General features: G+C 34.3%; 1 pseudogene; it reads right to left on the bottom strand.

The window, feature by feature from the left end:
* Positions 1-5,699: 5,699 nt before the first annotated feature.
* LOC149542908 (chaperonin 60 subunit beta 2, chloroplastic-like) lies at positions 5,700-11,909 on the bottom strand (annotated as a pseudogene).
* Between the last annotated feature and the right edge of the window lie 8,664 nt (positions 11,910-20,573).

The raw sequence follows: 20,573 nt of genomic DNA on the forward strand, positions 1-20,573 counted from the left end.
TAAACTACTCAAAATAAGCTGAAAATAGACTGCCTGAACTAAAACGCCCAAAACCAGTACTTAGATGAGCTCAAAATGACCTGATATCCAAATTAAAAATTTCATAAACAACCTATAGAACACTAATCAAGAATTATATTTAGTCTTTCAGTCCATTAAATATGACTGTCAACAGAAACACCAGTAAAAATCTGTTAAAAATGCTTGCAGAGCTCTCTAAACTTTCTCTAAACTATTACAATACTTCCATCATACTTTGTGTTCGAGTATTAGGTCTCATTAGATGCCATTTACTTCATTTTAGGGCCTATTGGATGCAGCATAACCATCCTATAACTTAGGGAATCCAAAGATACCTGAATGGCATGCACTCTTTTGCAATAATTGCAAAATTGAAGACAACTTCTTCTCAACACTTGGCAACTTTGTCATGTGCCTCAATCCTATATTCTAGGACTCATAACCACCTATTTTTCATGGATCCAAATCCATTTATGACCTTATGGAATCTTTACAACAACCATTATGTATTTAGAACACATTTAAGACTCCAACTTAAGCTAAGCTCCTAACACTAGGAAATTGAAATAACAACAAACAAAGGTTAATTAGTGACCTTAGTCCTAGTGACTAATTCACCTAACCAACATAAAAAAAGACCTTCTAAGGTCCTCAACAAAATTACACTAACTTCTTGACTTGGCTAGAGTCAAGTACAAGCCAAAATTGACTAACTAGTAGAGGTTAGCCTAGGTGCTCCTACACCATCCTCCCCAAAATAAGAAGTTCAATCCATCCTTGGATTGATGATGGTAGGATCAAATCCCATATTTTTGAACTCTGATTCTTTTATCCAAACAGCATCAACATCATTTTGTCCATGCCTTTTAATGAGATGCTCCTTGTACTCTTTAGTCCTTGTCTTTTTATAGACTCTTGTATCTAGTACGATGTCTGGGCCTATGACTGTAGTAGTAGGTAATTGGAGATCCTCCACATCTCTGATCACTTCATGAAGAGTATGATCCATTTCTTGTTGTGGTCTTTTATAATGGACTAAGTCAGCAATATTAAAAATGGGTGACAATCCATTGTCTTTTGGCAGTTCAACCTTGAATGCATTGTCACCATATTTAGCCAATATAGGACAGGGTCCTATCCTTCTCATTTGTAGCTTGTGGGGGACTCCTTTTTGTAGTCTTGACTTGTTGAGATGCACCATAACCAAGTCACCAACATTAAAATCAACTGTCCTTCTACTTTCATCCACTTTGGCTTTATGTTTTATAGTGTTCTCTGTCAATGTTTTCCTCACTGTTTCATGAACTTCTTGCATAGCAAATGCAAAGTCATCAGCATATGCACTTTCCTTGACTCCATCTTTTAAATCTCTCAACTCATAGACACCTCTATGATGTAGGCCATATACAATTTCAAATGGAATCTTGTCGGTTGATCTATTTATGGAGTCATTATAGGCATATTCAGCTTGCCCAATCAACTGATCCCATTGCTGTCCATACTCCTTAGTTAGGCATCTTAGAAGGTTTCCAAGACTTCTATTAACAACCTCAGTTTGACCATCGGTTTGGGGATGGTAGGCTGACCCAAAGGATAAGTTAGTTCCTAATCTTTGCCTAAGAGTCTTCCAAAAATGACTCATAAATTTTGTGTCTTTGTCTGAAACAATGCTGATTGGTAGTCCATGTATTCTCACTATCTCTTTGAAGAATAGAGATGCTATTTGACTTGCATCATGTGTAGTCTTTCATGGCACAAAGTGAGCCATCTTGCTGAATCTATCCACAACCACATACACACTATCCATTCCTTGTCTTGTCTTGGGTAACCCAACTACAAAATCCATGCTTAAGCATTCCCATGGCCTAGTAGGAATAGGTAGTGGTTGGTAAAGACTAGCATTTTTTGAAGTGCCCTTGGCTTTTTGACATACTAGACAACTCTCCACATACCTCCTAACATCAAGATTCATTCTAGGCCAAAAGTAAAACCGTGAAACAAGGTCTTGAGTCTTAGTGATCCCAAAGTGACCACTCAAAGCACCATTATTCTTTTCTTTAATTAAATTCTCTCTAATAGAACCTCTAGGAACACACAATTGATTCCCTTTGAACAAGAGATCACTTTGCAAAGTATAATCAGCATATTTGCTATGAAAATGATTCTTGTATTCAACACATACCTTATAGATGTCAGTAAAGTCCTCATCATCTACATATAGATCCTTGAAATGATCTATCCCCATGCTTTTCAATTGGATTTCTTGTAGTGTGAGGGTTCTTCTTGACAATGCATCAGCCACCTTGTTTAGTACATCCTTCTTGTGCTTGATATGGAAGGTGTAGGCTTGTAGGTACTCAACCCACTTCATGTGCTTGTGACTCAACTTCTCTTGTGAATTCAGGAAGCTATGTGCTTGGTTTTCTGAATACACAATGAACTCCTTGGGAAGCAAGTAGTGCCTCCATTTTCTTAGAGCTTGGACCAATGCATACATCTCTAAGTCATATGAGGAGTACTTCCTCTTAGCCTCACTTAACTTCTCAGAATGGAAAGCCACCGGTCTACCCTCTTGGCTTAGAACAGCCCCAATTGCTACATTGCTAGCATCACATTCAATGGTGAATAGCTTCTTAAAGCTTGGCAGCACCAAAATAGGTTGGGCAGCTATTCTTTCCTTCAACAACTCAAAGCTCTTGTTAGCATCTTCATTCCACACAAACTTGGTTTTCATTCCTCCTCTGAGAGTATCCAACATAGGAGCACAAATTGCACTAAATTGTCTTATAAACTTCCTATAGTATTGTGCAAGACCATGAAAACTCCTTACCTCAGTTGCTGACCTTGGAGTAGGCCAATTCATGATAGCCTCTACCTTGCTCTTATCCATTTTCAGATTGCCATGAGATAAAACAAACCCAAGATATACCAGTTCTGATTTGATGAACTCACACTTCTCCAAATTGATCATCAACTTCTCTTCATGCAGCTTCTTGAAGACAATATCAAGATGTTTCAAATGCTCACTCTTTGTCTTGCTAAAAATCAGTATATCATCTAGATATACAACTACAAACTTGCCTATGTAGTCCTTGAGTACTTCATTCATGAGCCTCATGAATGTAGAGGGGGCATTTGACAATCCAAATGGCATGACAAGCCATTCATACAATCCTTCATTAGTCTTGAAGGCTGTCTTCCACTCATCTCCTTCATGGAATCTTATTTGGTGATAGCCACTCTTCAAGTCTATCTTGCTATAGTACTTTGCTTCACTTAAAAAATCCATTAAGTCTTCAATCCCAGGGATAGGGAACCTATACCTTATGGTTATCCTATTGATAGCCCTTGAATCAGTACATAGGCTCCAATTTCCTCCCTTCTTAGGTGCAAGTACGATGGGTACAGCACATGGACTCATACTCTTTCTAATTAGGCCTTGGTCTAAGAGCTCTTGTATTTGCCTTGCTATTTCCTCATTTTGTTGAGGGGTCATCTTATAGGCTGCTTTGTTAGGTAGGGTAGCTCCTAGGATAAGGTCTATCCTATGACTTATGGCTCTTTGAGGGGGTAAGGCTGAAGGTTGACCATCACTTACAATGCCTTGGTAAGTTTGCAACATACCTTGAATCTCCTTTGGTAATCCAGTCTTCTTAGTCACCTTGTCTTCATCTCCTTCTCTTGGTTTCAACATCAATGCATACCCTATGCCTTCACCTTCTTCCATGGTTTATAGGAACTCTTTTTCACCTACCATAAGAACATTTGGACCTGCTGTCTTTACTTCAGCATCCTCCAACAATGACTGAATTTTGAAGGTATTATTATCCTTCTTGAAAGAATAGGAATTCTTTCCTCCATCATGTATGGCTTGACAGTCAAATTGACAAGGTCTACCTAGGAGCAAATGACATGCATCCATAGGCAACACATCACATAAAAATTTGTCTTTGTACTTTCCAATGGAGAACTCCACCCATGCTTGTTCATTTACTAACACATGTTTGACCCTTATTGAGCCAAGTGACCTTGTAAGGATTGGTATGGGATATCCTTTTCAATTTGAGCTTGTTGACTGCTTCTTCTGACACTATATTATTAGTAGAGCCTGAACCAATAATGACCCTACATAATTTTCCCATTATCTTGCATTTGATTCTAAACAAAGATCTTCTTTGGCTTGACTCCTCCTTCACTGGTTCCTTGATTAGAGTTCTCCTCATCATGAGGTTCTCCCCTTCCTCTGAATTTAATGGAATCTTAGAATGTTTAGCTGCTGCATTAGTGTCTTCATGAACAAGGTTAGCTCTCTTATCACCTCCTTGTGATGAGCCACCTTTCTCAGGGCATCTATAGGCAGGGTGCCCCATTTGATTGCAATGGTAGCACTTAATATTGGCAAAATAATTGCCTCTTCCACTTTGTGAAGAACCACCACTTCTTCCTCTAAAGTTAGAGTTAGAATTCCTTCCTCTACCACCTCTACTTGAGCTTCCTTCTTGCTGCTCACTGAATTTTACCTCACCTTGAGCTCTAGAATCAGGACTTCTTCCACCATAGCCACCTCTTTGACCTTTTGTATCTTTTCCTTTGCCTTTACCTTTGGAGCTATCTTGCTTTCTCTTGCTCTTCTCCTCTATCTTCAAGGCCATTTGATAGCATTTCCTAATGGATTTGAAGTTCACTAGGCCCATCTCTTCTTGAATAGACCATTTGAGACCATTCAAATACCTTGCTAGCTTGATGCTCTCATCCTCAACTACCTTGGACCTCAAACACAATTTTTGAAACTCCTTGGTATATGCTTGGACATCCAAATCTTTTTGCCTAAGATTTTGTCTCCTTCTATGCATTTGGACTTCATAGTCATCAGGAAGATATGTTTGCTTGACTTTGGATACCATACCCTTCCATGTCACAATAGGACCTTTACCATCCTTTTCCCTCTCGGTTTGCACAAACTTCCACCAAGTAAGAGCTGAACCTCTTATTCTAGACTTGGCCACCATTACCTTTTGTGCTTCAGAGATACCATCACATTCAAAATGGTTCTCAATGCTATCTATCCAATCCACAACTAAATCTGGATCCATTTGTCCACTGAAAAGTGGAACACCTTCTAAAGCCTTGCCACTCAATGCCTTCAATGCTTTCAAGAATGGCTCTTCAGGAAGAACAGGATCAGGAGCTGGTGCTTCTTCCTCCAACTCTACTTCCTTCTCCTTTGCTTCAGCTTCTTCTTTAAGGTCAATCTTTTCTTTGACCCTATCAGCTTTGTCTTGGACTTCACCCAAGAGCTGCTCCATTTGAGCTATTCTTTGTCTTAACAAATTGTTATCCTCTTCTTGTTCCTACACCTTCTTTGCTAGTTCAGCATTAGTCACCATGGCTTGGGCTGGTGTATTCTCTCCTACTGATTCAGAAGATTGATGCATTGACCACAAGCTTGATCAACCAAGCTCTGATACCAATATGGTGTAAGATAAAACTCCAAGGCTTGTTTTCACACCCTCCAAGAGACTTCACTTGCCTCCTAGTATCCTATTTCTCTATAGGATCTTCCAATAGGCTTAGATCATTAAATAAGACCTATTCAAACTCTTCTATAAGAGTCAATCTCTGAAAACTTCACCTTGAATGATCAATACCCTAGTTTTGATTCACTTCTCCACACTCCCTTAGAAGGCTCTAAGTGCCAAATCTCTATAAACATGCTCCAAAATTGCAAGGGTCTTCTCCATCATGTAAAAAATCATAATATTTCCCATTTGAACTATTTTGGAAGGATCTTGAATCATCTTCCAATCAGTTTCAACAATTCATCATGTAGAGACCTTAAAATAGGTTTATTTCCTTGTAGTCTTCACCAGTCCGTTTTTCCCCTTTTTAGTAAATTTTTTCCAAACAACTCAAAAAAATAAAAATTTATTTGGATACCCTTTTGGAAGTTTTAAAACTTTAATTAAGGGTTCTGGGTCTGAAAGTGATCGTACAGGGGGTTCCTATAAATAAGGACAAGATGCCTAATAGGCCTGATTTCTAGGACTGAACTGTGGTTTTGATAGCAAACTTGCTCAAAGTAAATCCTAAATGACTGGTATGACTCCTATATGAATAGAATGGATAGATATGATTTTTATCTTCATGAAAAATTCCTGGAGCAGTATGGATACATACAACCATACAATGTTTCTTCACTCTTTTCACCTCTAAACCTCTAATCGGGTTGCACAAACTCGCCTAGGGCCTAGCATAATATATAGTTCTTCATGCTTTCAAAACTCCTAACTCCTAAAAATATATACAAAAATGACTCCTCTTCCATTTCCATCTATCATGAATGATTATCCATGGTTAGATTTCATGGAGGAGTCATGACTCTCTAAACTACTCAAAATAAGCTGAAAATAGACTGCCTGAACTAAAACGCCCAAAACCAGTACTTAGATGAACTCAAAATGACCTGATATCCAAATGAAAAAGTTTATAAACAACCTATAGAACACTAATCAAGAATTATATTTAGTCATTCAGTCCATTAAATATGACTTTCAACACAAACACCAGTAAAAATCTGTTAAAAATGCTTGCAGAGCTCTCTAAACTTTCTCTAAACTATTACAATACCTCCATCATACTTTGTGTTCGAGTATTAGGTCTCATTAGATGCCATTTCCTTCATTTTAGGGCCTATTGGATGCAGCATAACCATCCTATAACTTAGGGAATCCAAAGATACCTGAATGGCATGCACTCTTTTGCAATAATTGCAAAATTGAAGACAACTTCTTCTCAACACTTGGCAACTTTGTCATGTGCCTCAATCCTATATTCTAGGACTCATAACCACCTATTTTTCATGGATCCAAAGCCATTTATGACCTTATGGAATCTTTACAACAACCATTATGTATTTAGAACACATTTAAGACTCCAACTTAAGCTAAGCTCCTAACATTAGGAAATTGAAATAACAACAAACAAAGGTTAATTAGTGACCTTAGTCCTAGTGGCTAATTCACCTAAAAAACATAAAAAAAGACCTTCTAAGGTCCTCAACCAAATTACACTAACTTCTTGACTTGGCTAGAGTCAAGTACAAGCCAAAATTGACTAACTAGTAGAGGTTAGCCTAGGTGCTCCTGCACCAAGTAACCTTGGCCATTAACCAACATTCCTATATTAAATCTTGTGCTCAACTATGTGGTAGTAATTCCTTTCATCTCCATTTTCACCCATCCAAACCACTTTATCTTCCCATCATCCATCCCTTCTTCCTCATCTCCTTTTATCGCGCTTCAGCCCTTCACTCCTTCTCCCTATCTGGGATTCCTTTTTATAGCACCCCGCTCCTTCATCCTCCACCTTCACTAAGGTCTTAAGCTTGCTTCCTCTTGTGCATATGATTCTCCTTTATCATTCTCCTATCGTGAGCATTTGAGCTAATTCCACCCCTTCTCTTTGCCAATCTGTGTCTCTGCTCGTCTCACTTTCTTTTGCTTTTCAAGAAGCCATTGACCCTTATCCTCTCTCCCTACCACCTTCTTGAGGGGGCATCTCTAAGTCTAGTCTCTCATCTTCTTATATGAGACTGGGGCAACCTTGTTGCTAAAACATCTTCCTCATGTCATCTCCGTTCGAACTTCTTTGAAATAGTATTGTCTGAACACTATGTCAAAGAGGGAAAAATTGTAGACACCTAAATTTGGTTACACTGCTTTGATAATCCTATTTAGCTATCTCTAAAGGCATCATTAATTAAATTCCTATTTAATTAAATCCTTTTCCATCCCCTAGTTGATTAATTTAATTAATCATCTATAGTCCTAATTGATAAATCAAATAACCCACTATTTGTCAAATAATCCTATTCTCCTATCTAATTCCAAAACCCTCATTTATTAAATAAATCTATTTGATAAATAAAGCCCTCAAATCTAATAGCCCCTAAACGATCCTAAATCATCCATTTAGCCTAATCCACCCCCTCCACCCATACTAACTAAGCTTAGCCACTAACTCACCCACCCTCATAAATGCCATCCACTTGCCCATCTCTAACATCCCTAATCTAATCCTAACCCAAGCCTAACCCATCCCCTAATCATTTGCACAATCCTAAATGAGATTAAGACTTTCCTAAACCAAGCTAAAGTCTTCCCTCAAAATATCCCAACCACTAAGCCATGAATGCTCTTACAAAGCCATAAATGGCTCTTACATCCTCACTCATGACTCTTACATACTCAATCACCCTCATCAAGCCCTTGACCAACACATTTCCTATCCTCTCACATTCATCCTCCTTGTGACAAGTGTCACTTCCCTATTGGTGCTAAACAAGTACAATCCATGTGCTCCCCTTTGAATGCATCCTAGCCCTCCCTCACGATCTTGCCATCCTTGCATCTTACCCCTCCATCCCTCAAGCCCTTAGCTCTATAAATTGGATCCCCTCCCAAGCCATTTCATCACAATCCTTAAGCTAAAGTTACCAGGTCAGTTTGAGAAGCCAAGTTCACACCATTTTCACATATCCATACCAAAAATCCCAAATCCATCTCCATTGAAGCATTTTGAAGCTTGAGCATACATCCCAAATCCATATCAAAGGACACATCTACTAATCAAGTGATCATTTTCATTGAGAGAGCCTATCCATGGCTCATATTCTCATTTGAGGACCTCACTTTGTCTCATCTAAAGTTTATACTAGTTTTGTTAGTTAATGCTTTTGTTTTTAAATAGATTAGTGTTTCTTTCTAACATATTAGAGTACACACCTGTAGCCATCAAATATTCATAACCACCTATAGCAGCATTGTATCCATAATTGGGATTATCATTGGAAAGGACCTGTAAAAAGACAAGGATAGGGCTATCATTTTACTACAATGAAGACTAGAAAGAGCTATTCACATCCAATACGACATCCAATGAAATTGAATAAGATTATACACCTAGTCAAAATGTTAATTTACTTAAATTCAACAAGCTTCATAAGGACTAGAAAGAGTTGTGTACATTTAGGCTAATGTCCAATGAAATTGAATAGGACATACCTAGGAAAAAAAGCTTAAACCAACGAGATTCTATTGAATAGCTATAAAAGAATTGATTTTAAATATACTTGATTCTATTCAAAAATTTCTCAGGAGTTGTTATAACCTTTTCAACCACAACACTTCCATTTACTCTTGCATTCTTTGCAATTAGTTTCACTAGGTAGCTCAAAGCTCATTTAACAGTACCTGCACCAATCTGCAGACACCAAAGAACCAACAAGTTTCAGAGCCAAATGTTACAAACACATTGTAGAGCTATGTCTTATATGAAAAAGCATTATCTACATATCCATTAAGGATTATAAAGCCACTTCCATGCCAACCATACTTGCTCATGTAGCAAACACAAAATTAAGCTACCTTCTATTCCTCATTTTTGAGTGTATCTCTAATAGCATCAATCTTTGTAGCAAGCCTCAAAAGAGAACACCCTCTACCAAAAACAATGCCCTCTTCAAAAACTACATGTTTATAGAAATTAATTAGTGAATTGCTCCAATACAATTAATATAACTTCAATTAATTTGTCATTCTATGAGGGAGGATCAAAGGATAGTAGACAAAAGAATTAGTCCTCTTTACACCATTGGATAATAGTAGACAAAAGACTTTGTCATTCCATACACAAATTTTCTTAATAGTTAATTTTTGCTAGCATAGGAATTGGCATGGGAGTTTTATGCATTCGTATCAAATGACAAAGTTATTTACAGAGAAGACTACCATACCTTTGTAGCATTCAAAGCATCCTCTGCCTGTAACTTATTTTCCTTCAACTTTGTCTCGATTTTTGCTCCTACCTATCAATAATACTTCTTATCATCCATCACCTAACTTGGCTCATGCTTATTTATTATCATAATGATATATGCACACTAAAGCCTATCTTAATGAATGATATATATGTAGCCAGTTACAGAGTAAATAAATATTATCTACTACAATCTAAGTTAGTCAATGATTACATAGGGCATATCATGTATACAAAGGTATATTTTACATGAGTGACAACCTCAGGCTGTACGATGATCATAATAAGACATCTACGAACAAACAACCATCAGTGAAAACATATTAACTCAATGAATTAGATAAGGTAGATATTTGTGATAGGGTTTCTTGGGTAATCATGAAAGAGAAATATTGATTGGAAGAAATCAGAGAAAAGGAAAATACCATCAATAATAAAAAAGAACTAACCAAAGAAACACCTATCATATCACAGACTCAAAAATCATAACAAATGAAGGGCAAAGTCCAACTTTACAGGCAGATAAGAGATGCACATAACTAAAGACAAGGATTGAGAAATATGCTAAAAATCTATAGCGCATATAGTATTTTAATTGCTACAAGTCATTATAAATCAAATGATGCATTTGTGAAGCGGAATTGAGAATTGTTTAGTCATATTTCGGTTCTCAAAAATTATAATTTGACCTAGGTGGTGTTATGGTGGTAAAGCTTTCTAATATTTACCTTGTTGAAGAAAAATAATAAGAGTTTCTATCACACACTTTGGTATTTAAATAAATCTGGAAGTGCACTACATCCATTTACAAGTGGCTCAGCTATAAATATATTGTGTGGCATTGCCTATACTGAGAAAACCACAACAATCAAAGTACACCAGCAAACCATAAGTAAATCAAAAAATTAAGTATTTATATCACAAATAAATTGTTTGGAGAATAGATCAAAAATAATTTTGGAAATAGGAGAGAGACATTACAATTTATAAGAATTACTAGTCAAGACTTTATCATTGACAAAATTTATCTATTACTCAGAGAAGTATTTAATAGTAAAACACTATAGAAGACTAGACACATTTCAATAACTTCACCTGTATAATTGAAACTCCCCTAGATAGTTTAGCAATCCTTTCATTTAATTTTTATTTCTCATAATCTTGTTCAAAAACCTAGAAATAAAGAAAATATTCAATTATCAAATACATTCTACAAGCTAGGTTAACAATAGCACAATTCTCTAATGACTTATTCTTCACCAATATATTGATATGCTCAAAAAAAGACAGAGTGTTAACCATGATGAGATACTAGATGAAGACAAATGAGAAATAACATAAAGAATAAAACTTAAGTGCTCTAATTACGAAGCATAAGATTGATAGTCCATGTTAAGGCCTAAAGAACATAGACAGATAGACAAGAAGGCATACCACAATCATGGTCCTAATTTGATTAACTCTTCTCTCAACAGCTTCCTGAGTCATTTCATCACTAACTATTTTTGTTGTATCTTTTGTTAGCACTATCTTGGCAGCAGTTCCCAAAATCTCATTCCCAACAGTGTCAAGGGCTAGCCCCACTACATCTCTAATGATAGTGCCTACATCAGAATACATGGTTCAGATGTTTATAGTTGTCTATATTACTGAATAACATATTAGGAGAATGAACTTTGAAATGACATAATCCTAAGCTGAAAACTTACTTTTTGCACTCAATTTAAACTCATGTTCAAAATATTAAAAAGACTACTTCATTATGGCCTATGACAAACTGACCAACATAATTAACATTGGATAGAAAACTGCCATGATAAATGATTAAGAGACAAAAATTTAGGGTTCACTTGATAATCATACTACTAAATAATACCTCTAGTCAACATGACAATGTCATCCAAATACTAACTTTTCCTTTCCCTAAATCCAGGAGCTTTTAAAGCAACAATCTTTAGTGCAACTCGAAGCCTGTTGATGACAAGGGTAGCCAGAGCTTCTTGCTCAATGTCTTCAACAATTATTAAGATAGGATAACCACCATGAATTGCATCTTCCAATATGCCAATCATACAAGGTATTTTTTAGTGGTAATATTAGTAAATTGGCTAATTTTAGATTTTTTTGGCTAGTAATTTGGGTAATAATTTAAGATTTGATACAACCTAAATCGTCATAATTTTATAAAATCTAGAATATTTTTAATTGCTTAATAATTTATTTTATTGAAAAATTTAAGCTCAAATATTCACCACAATATTCATTACATGATTATATTTGAATAAGCTAAATATAATATGTTATTGGAGAAATTAAATTGAATTGGCCAATAATTACCATAATTATTAGTTACTTTAGGATATATCACCAATATTTAGTTTTCACTATTGATTTAAAGTATATATAATGGATATGATAATATTCCATGAGGTAAACAAATGTTCAATTTTGATTTGTAATATTCCATGGGGATTAATGAACTTCCTGTTATTATTGAGATTCATCAATATTTTATATTTAAAAAAATTATGATTCAAAAATAATAACCAAATTTAACTATATTTAGAATAAAAATTGAGAGATTCGCCAATAGAAATAATTTTGTTTTTTTCAAAATAATGAAAGATTCGCTAATATTTTATTTCTTTTGGAGGCAATATTCTTAAAGTTTACCTTGCAATCATATCTCTTCCATTTGTTATTTTCTTATCAACCAACAAGAGTTATAGGTTGTAAAGAAAAATAAAATGGGAAAAATGATTTCGATCCATATATTAGTTACCTTACAATTCTCATACTCTGTTGTCATCTTCTCACTATCTATCACAAAGTATGGGGAAATATATCCACGGTTGACTTGCATTACCTCTACAACTTATAAATTAATTTTTGCACTTTTTCCTTCTTCAAGGGTTACTATACCTTTCCTAGCAACTTTACTCAAGGCCTATGCAATCATATTTTCAACTTCATAATTGTTCCCAACACTTACTATGAAAATACAATTAAGGAAAGATCATTATTAACTAGGCATGCAACGGTAAAAAAAAAACAACCATTAAAAATGGGAAAAGCATTTTACTTTTGCAAGTTTCAAGAATGGCAAAAAATACAACTATATCCAAGAATATATCTCAAACATGAAAATACATATCCCACATACAACCATTGCAACCATTGATAAGCAACAAGATCAAAATTGTATCTAATCCAAATCAAAAGGAATAACTAAGGAATATTTTCTTCCAGAAATGCATAAGATAAAACAGATTGGATCACTCAAATAGCTCGCTCTAATTTTGATGAAATTTATAACATAATTCAATAAAATTTACAAGAAAATAAACATAGGTTTTAAATTCTAACCTTGTTCATAATATGAAGAATCTCTTCAAAAATTAACATAGATGTAAATGATCATAGGTAAAGGAAAGCATGTTCTTTTACCTTAATGCCTTTCTTGGCCTTTGGCTCCTCATCACTTTCTTTTGAGCTCTCATCCTCCTCAGAGCTACTCCCCTCAACTTTTTTTGTCAGTTGATGCATTTTAGTGACCTAAAAATATGAAACACCAAAGTAATTATCAGGATTATGAAACATAAAAGAATATATATAGAGAAAAAAATGCAAGCTTTACCTTTCAAATATTTTCCATGTGAGATTATAGGCTATAAATTCAATGATCAGAAATGTGAAATATGCAGTGAGGCAATTGCATGTAAGATAAACTACATAGTAATTAACAAAATAAAAAAAGTCCAAATACACAAGAATTTATATACATAGAAGAAAAAGATTTAGCTTTCACATTTAATCCTTATGAACTTATTGTTTGGAGAAGCCAGAGCAGTTATAACTATGTGTGGTTCAAAATAGACAACTAATATTATAAATTTCAAATCAAATTTGAAGATGATGTGTGTCTCATATGATATAAATTTACATTTTTATGATATTGAGTATGTGAGATGAAACTTCAAGAAATATTAGTTCAATGTTCAAAAAGATTAAAAATTGCAGGCACATGAATGTAGATTTTCGAGCGAACTTGTTACACAGTGTTGTGTGTAAAATATAGAAGATCAAAATTCTAAAGAGTGTTTTTGAAATACAATGCATATGTTTTGAGTATAAGATCAAAAAACAAAAGAATTTTCAAAGGAAAAACATAGCAATTTTATTATGTCACTAGAATGATTAAATTGAAGGAGGGAATGATCACGGGTTTTCACAACCTTTAGCACAGCTAACAAAAATATACAGGTCCAGTGACATCAGTGGTATCAGTGATAGTAATTCTTTCTCTGTTATGTTTTATGAAACAATTTGATAATTTTGCAATCAAGTTTATGGATTATGCAGTTCTTTACATCTTCCAATTTCTCTAAAGATATGTTGCATGACTAATCAACATTATAAAAGACAGTGATTTGATAGTGATTTTATGAAAGGATTGAGTTTTGTTTACAAGGATTAAAATATAAGTTTAAAGTAAGTTATATTTCTTGATGATTCAAAGGAAGATTTAATGATAAGACAAAAGACTTATATGAGATGGAAGTTGAGTAGTCATACCATTATATGAGATAGGTGGAATATCACTTTGTTCTAGTATTGCACTTAAAAGAGAATACATGGTATTAGCTTGGATAGATGACTTAGGCCACAGGTTGAAATATGATTGCAAACTTGAGGGTGATACCATTTCATAGCATGGGGTGGTTAGTTACTCTCCAAGGACACTACCACTTGTGATATATGCAAATGAAGAGGTAGACTAAGAGTGCATCATATGGCACTTGGAAATGTAGTTTCTTCATGTGATGCATTGATCTTGGGTCAATCAATCTCGATTGGGTGTTAATGTTGGGATTTCTCAACAAGAAGTAATGGAACTAGTTGGGATTTGTTGGAGTGACCTTGGAAGAGATGAAATTTTTAGATGTTTAGGTGTTATTCACCATTTTAAAAATCACTTTGTGTCCCCATTTCATCTAGAGATTGATTGGAACAAGATTCTCAATAAGGATTGGAGCATTGATCAAATTGGTACACTTGAGATTGTTGCTTGGCAATCCTTGGTGAAGGAAGGCTCATTCCTTTAATTGTGAACTTATTGGTTGGTTGTAGACCAGCCACACCACTCTATGGTTTTCCCTAATTCTAGAGAGTTGGCAAGTTCTTCTTGGCCAAGGCAGGGAGAGTTCACAGTCTCAGACTTGTGCATGCTTCTAGCCACTTTTGAGGCAATCTGGATTGATGCATTACTCAAAATCATGCTAATAATATAGGTCACTCCTATTCTTTGAATAGGGTGTTGAAATTGGTGATATCAGAATGCATTTCACAAATTCATGTTATGGGCAGCACTAGTCTTGGATCATTTTAGACCTACCACATGCAAAGTGTCTGTTTTATGTTAATTTGATCTTCGCTTGGTTTCAAGGATACTATAATATTCTCTACATAACAAGGCCAACCACATGAAGATGGAAGCTCATCTAGCCTCACCCCCTCCCCCTAACATCAATCTAAATTACCCATTATCATCTAATTACATACTTCATTCATTCATCCATCCATTTATGAACTATAACATTCAATCAATACAATCACATAACATTCACTAATATGATATAAAATTCATTAATACACAATACTAATCAAGACTTCATTAACACATTACAATATTCATTAACATAAAATAAAAATCATTATTAATACACATCATTCATAGATAATTACTTAAAACAAAGTTCTTTCGTTATCCAACAAGGTTTATCAAAGAGCATTTTTAAAACATCATTTCTTCTTTTTGTTTTTCGTAGCTCTCTTAAGAAAAGTGCTCATAGGAGCATCCATATTTGTGTCATTCTCCTCCTCTTCTAGCATGTGTAATGTCAAATTATGATGGCTCCTTCTCTTTGGAGGAGCAAAAGGTTGTTGCACTAAAGGGGGCTCTATTGCAAGAACAAGTAAACGAGATAAATTGGCATACTATTTTTCTTTTTTTAACTATTACAAGTCTATAATTAAGTACTAGTACAGCATAACATGTATTTTTCTTACCTAAAAATGCCACAACATGTACATTAACATTTTGATCCACCACCACGTCAACATGTTGAACACTTGGAACATGCTCCACTCCTTTAGCATGATGTCCAACATGCTCTAAAATATTAAAAAAAAGGATACATGTCAAATTGCAATTGAAGATGTTAAATTGCATTCATAATTGCATAATTAATTTCCAATAGAAAATTAATACCTCCACCACTATAATGCACATCATGGCCTTCATCACAAGCAAGTTTTATGCTAGGCTATGAAGGCTGCAGTAAAATGTTATGAAGTCAATTTACGTTCAAAACTAATACCAAAAAAGAATCTTCTCAACTATTCAATTTCATTTACTTTTCATCTAACCAATTTACCTATGATATATCATTTGGTGCATTGGATTCTTGCGCAAGGATTTTAGATTCTTCGTGTAGGCATGCAGCCATGACTTTGTAGCCTTCCTTCAAGGAAATTTTTTTATCTTCATCTATGAGCTCCACATCGAATTCTATGCCCTATATTTTTAGCTTAATATCATCAATTTTCAATGTATCATTTCATTAAACAAAATTGTTTGCAACATTATATAAAAAAATAAATATGAAATTTCATTGCTCCTACTTACAAGTCAAGACTGGAGATTCATATAGCCACCAGAGCCAAGTTTTTGTTGGCCAAACTTTTCTAGTCTCACTTTTGTAGCCACTGATGTGTCCTACAATCTATGAACAATTTCAAACATCTTAGATTATATATTTACAAAAATCAATAATCAGTGCATGATTACAATGTACTTAATACTATCATGACATACCTTTTTTTGGCCTGTGCTACTTCATTTACTCTATTTTCACATAGCCTTTTCTCCTTTGCATCTTCTATTATTTCATTCCACTCCATTAGTAGAATCATAGGAGAATGGTTGTACTTTGGGTTATCCTTAAGAGCCCTTCTAAATTGATCCCTCATAGTCTTTATATGTTTTGATGCTCTTTTGAGAAGTAGACTAGTGTCAAAAATATTTTTTCCAAATTTCTCCTCAAAAGATGTAATCAACTGATTTTTTAATTCCACAACTTGTAAATTCCACCTTAAAAAAAAAATAGATTTTAGATCAATAACTTTAATATATTACAATAAATGGAAGAAAAGAAAAATTATGTAGCAATGATATGAAACTACATACCTTTTACGTATGGTGAGTCCAAATAGTCTCAATGTCATATGAAAAAGATGATCAAAGAAAGCATTATTACCTACAAAAACATAAATGGTTTTTCAGTCCAAAATGAGTGATGTAAAAGTAAACTAAATTTACAATTTAAATAATAATAATTTTAAAGCACCTAGAAGCTTTTGTTCTTTTAATAGAAACATAGTTTTCTTGTTTAGCAACAATGTCCCTTCATATGAACTAGTACTAATCACACAGACTGCTCCAGGAAATGGATCAGTTTCAGAAGTACTGCTCTTTGTTGCTCTATCAAATGAAACATCATGACAATTAAAGCAAACACCAAATGAAATGAAAGACAAAGAGATGCCACCAGTCATACTTTTATGAAAATTACAATCTAGATGTACTAAATGATGAATTTTGTTTTTTATTGCATTCATAGTAGAAAAGAACATCTATTGAGCAATAGAGAACACCTATGTGAAAGAAAGGAAATAACATTGCAACAATAATAATCAACATCTGCGTCATGGAAACAATCATAAGTTTTGTGCAAAAATTCATGTTCAACATTCACAACAATAATGAATACAAGTAAAAAAAAACTATGCAGTGAATATCATGAAATTGAATGGGGCTACTAATGTTCATTTTGATTGTGAGGCCTAATTTTCAAAGTTTTGGGAGACTTTATTTTCAATGCTTTATTCATATAATTTATTAATCACAACTAGTATAGTTAGCAAATTTTGTAATAAGGAGAGCAATGAAAAAAAGAGCCTTAGTGGAGGATATTCGTATTCATTTTGCTGAGAAATCCTCCATGCACCCTAATAGTACTCTTGTTCATTTTAACATTGAGGACATCAAGGCAGCCACAAAGAATTTTCATAGAGATAATATTATTGGTGTTGGGGGTATGAGAATGTTTACAAGGAGGTTTGCATGGTCCTTGTTGTCGATAATGCACCAAGCAATACTGGACTGCCAACTGAAGGACGAGTCTGCACTTCATCATGAACTAAAAGAATATAATATTTTTATCAAAGACATTTGCAATGGATGAAGATCAAATGGGATACTAGCTAGAAGTGTCCACAAAAAAAAAGGTAAGTGTTATAATGTTGATGAAAAAAATAAAGAAAGTTTTACTTACACAAAGGTTGTGTGCGACAACCCTCACCATGCTCACCATGTGATGTCACAATTGGCACATATGTCTATACAAGAACACATAAAATTAGAGATCATGATCCATAAGATACTATAAAATATTAACATCTATTGAACTTTTATTATTTCTTTAGTTGAATTACTGCTTACCTTTAAAGATTGGATTCTATGGTCCAATTCTTTTCTTAGTGCCTCTTTCTCCTTACTTCTGTCACCCTCAATGATAATGTTAACAAGTTCATGAGTGCATCTTTGCTTAATTTTCTAGGTGATGAACACAGGGTCAGCACTAAGGGCGATGTCATGTAGAAATGATGCCCGTATTTTAGATCACATTTGATCAGCTATCATTCTAGCCTTTTCCTATCATTTGTGACATCAAATATTAGTAAAATTTCATCAAAATAACTCCAAGGCCATAAAGAAAAGAACATAATAAGAAGACATTTTTTTAAATATTAACATTAAAATTTACAATAATTAATATTTACCTCCACTGAAGGTGTCTGAGATGGTGCATCCATGTCACCCTGTGAAAAAAATTAGTAAGTCTTAGAAATCAGTAGCAAAATTAAAGTAATAGAATTACCAAAAAAAAAATTAATAATAAAGTAGATTGTATATGTAAATTATTTGTCTTAAGTTAGCCAAAAATTTGGTGTAACTAATTTGTATATCTAAAAAAATATTTGACATGTTCTACTTAATGTTTATATTTGCACATATGGTTTGGAAAGAAAAATTTGGTCATACATGACTCCATCATAGTTGACATTGATCCTACCTGGACATTTCATTGATCATCATGATCTTCATCCATGTCATCATCATCATCATCATCACCATCACCATACTTGTCACTTTGATCATTGTCATCACCACCACCATCTTCATCACCATCATCATCATCATCTTCATCACCATGATCATCATGACCATCATCGTCATGATCATCACCATCTTCATCACCATGATCATCATCATTATCACCATTATCATCAACATGACCAAAATCATCACCATCTTCTTCTTCTCCATCACTGGGTAACCATCATTCCTAATAATCATTTACTTCCTCTTGTGCTTCTTCAATATCTTCTTCTTCCATCACGTTATACTTTACTAGCCTTCCTCTTGGGTCACATCTAACAACAAACGACCAACTTGGTTTGTGTGGAACACCAAAGTAAAACACTTGCTTGCATTGGCTTGGAAGAACATAGGGCTCATCTCCGACTGGCTCAAATGACCTTGTATTAATCATAGTAAATCCATTATCATGTTCAATAATAGTCCTATTAGGATCATTTTGATTTAGTTGTAACTTGAACCATTTGATGATAAATAGAACTATTTTGAATGAATTAAAGTTGCACTCAAGTATATCATCCAAAATGCCATAGTATTGATTTTTAGATTGTTGAGGATGTATGTCAGTTCTAGATGAAATATTGGTGACTGCAAAGACAACACTTATCCTAGAATCACACGTTTTCTTCATTTCATCTAACTTTTTTTTGTGAAATTTATAGCCATGTTAGTACATAGCTTTGTGGTGTTTGACCTGCAATTATTCAAACATGTCGAGATTATTTGCATCAATTTGTAAGTTTATATTAAACTTATATCTCATGATTAGTAATCTTATGCATACCTTTGTATCTCTTACGCCATATATTAGATCAAGTACCATTGGTGTAACAATGGGATCTCCATTACGATGAGCTTCTTTAACCAATGATGCAACACCATCCCGTGTTAATGAGAAAATATTTTCTTCAGACTATTCAATCCATACCGTCATCTAATCAAGATTGTTTGCAATATACAAATGTAGTGCATCTCACTCACAACCAACTATAAAGAAGACAATTACACTAGTTAGAAACAACTTATATATATTGATGATGGATAAGAATTATTAAACTACAAAAAAATAACTTATAATTACCTCTCACCCTCCTCAATCTACCTTTCCTTCTTAGGTACTCCCATTTGAATTTTTCATTAGAGTTGGGATCCCAAATGGGATCTATATGGATATCTGCTACAAAATTTGGAAGCTATTCTTTAATGTACACCATGGTTTGGTATACCATATATCCCTCTATCATAGAACCCTCAGGATATGCTCTTTGTCAAACTAAGCCCTTCATAAATTTGAAGTGTCTCTTAACCATCCACATTGACTTAGTTTGTACAAGTCCACACAATTCAATCTCCTTAACTTGATGTATGAGCCAGTGTTCTTGAGCATTGAAAAAGGTTGGAGGTAAACACTTTTGCATTTCACACATAAGCTGTGGAATTTTTCTCTTCCAAT

The sequence above is a fragment of the Cupressus sempervirens genome, chromosome 8, assembly GCF_028749045.1.
Source record: "Cupressus sempervirens isolate cs-2001-9-10 chromosome 8, ASM2874904v1, whole genome shotgun sequence".
Taxonomy (NCBI): domain Eukaryota; kingdom Viridiplantae; phylum Streptophyta; class Pinopsida; order Cupressales; family Cupressaceae; genus Cupressus; species Cupressus sempervirens.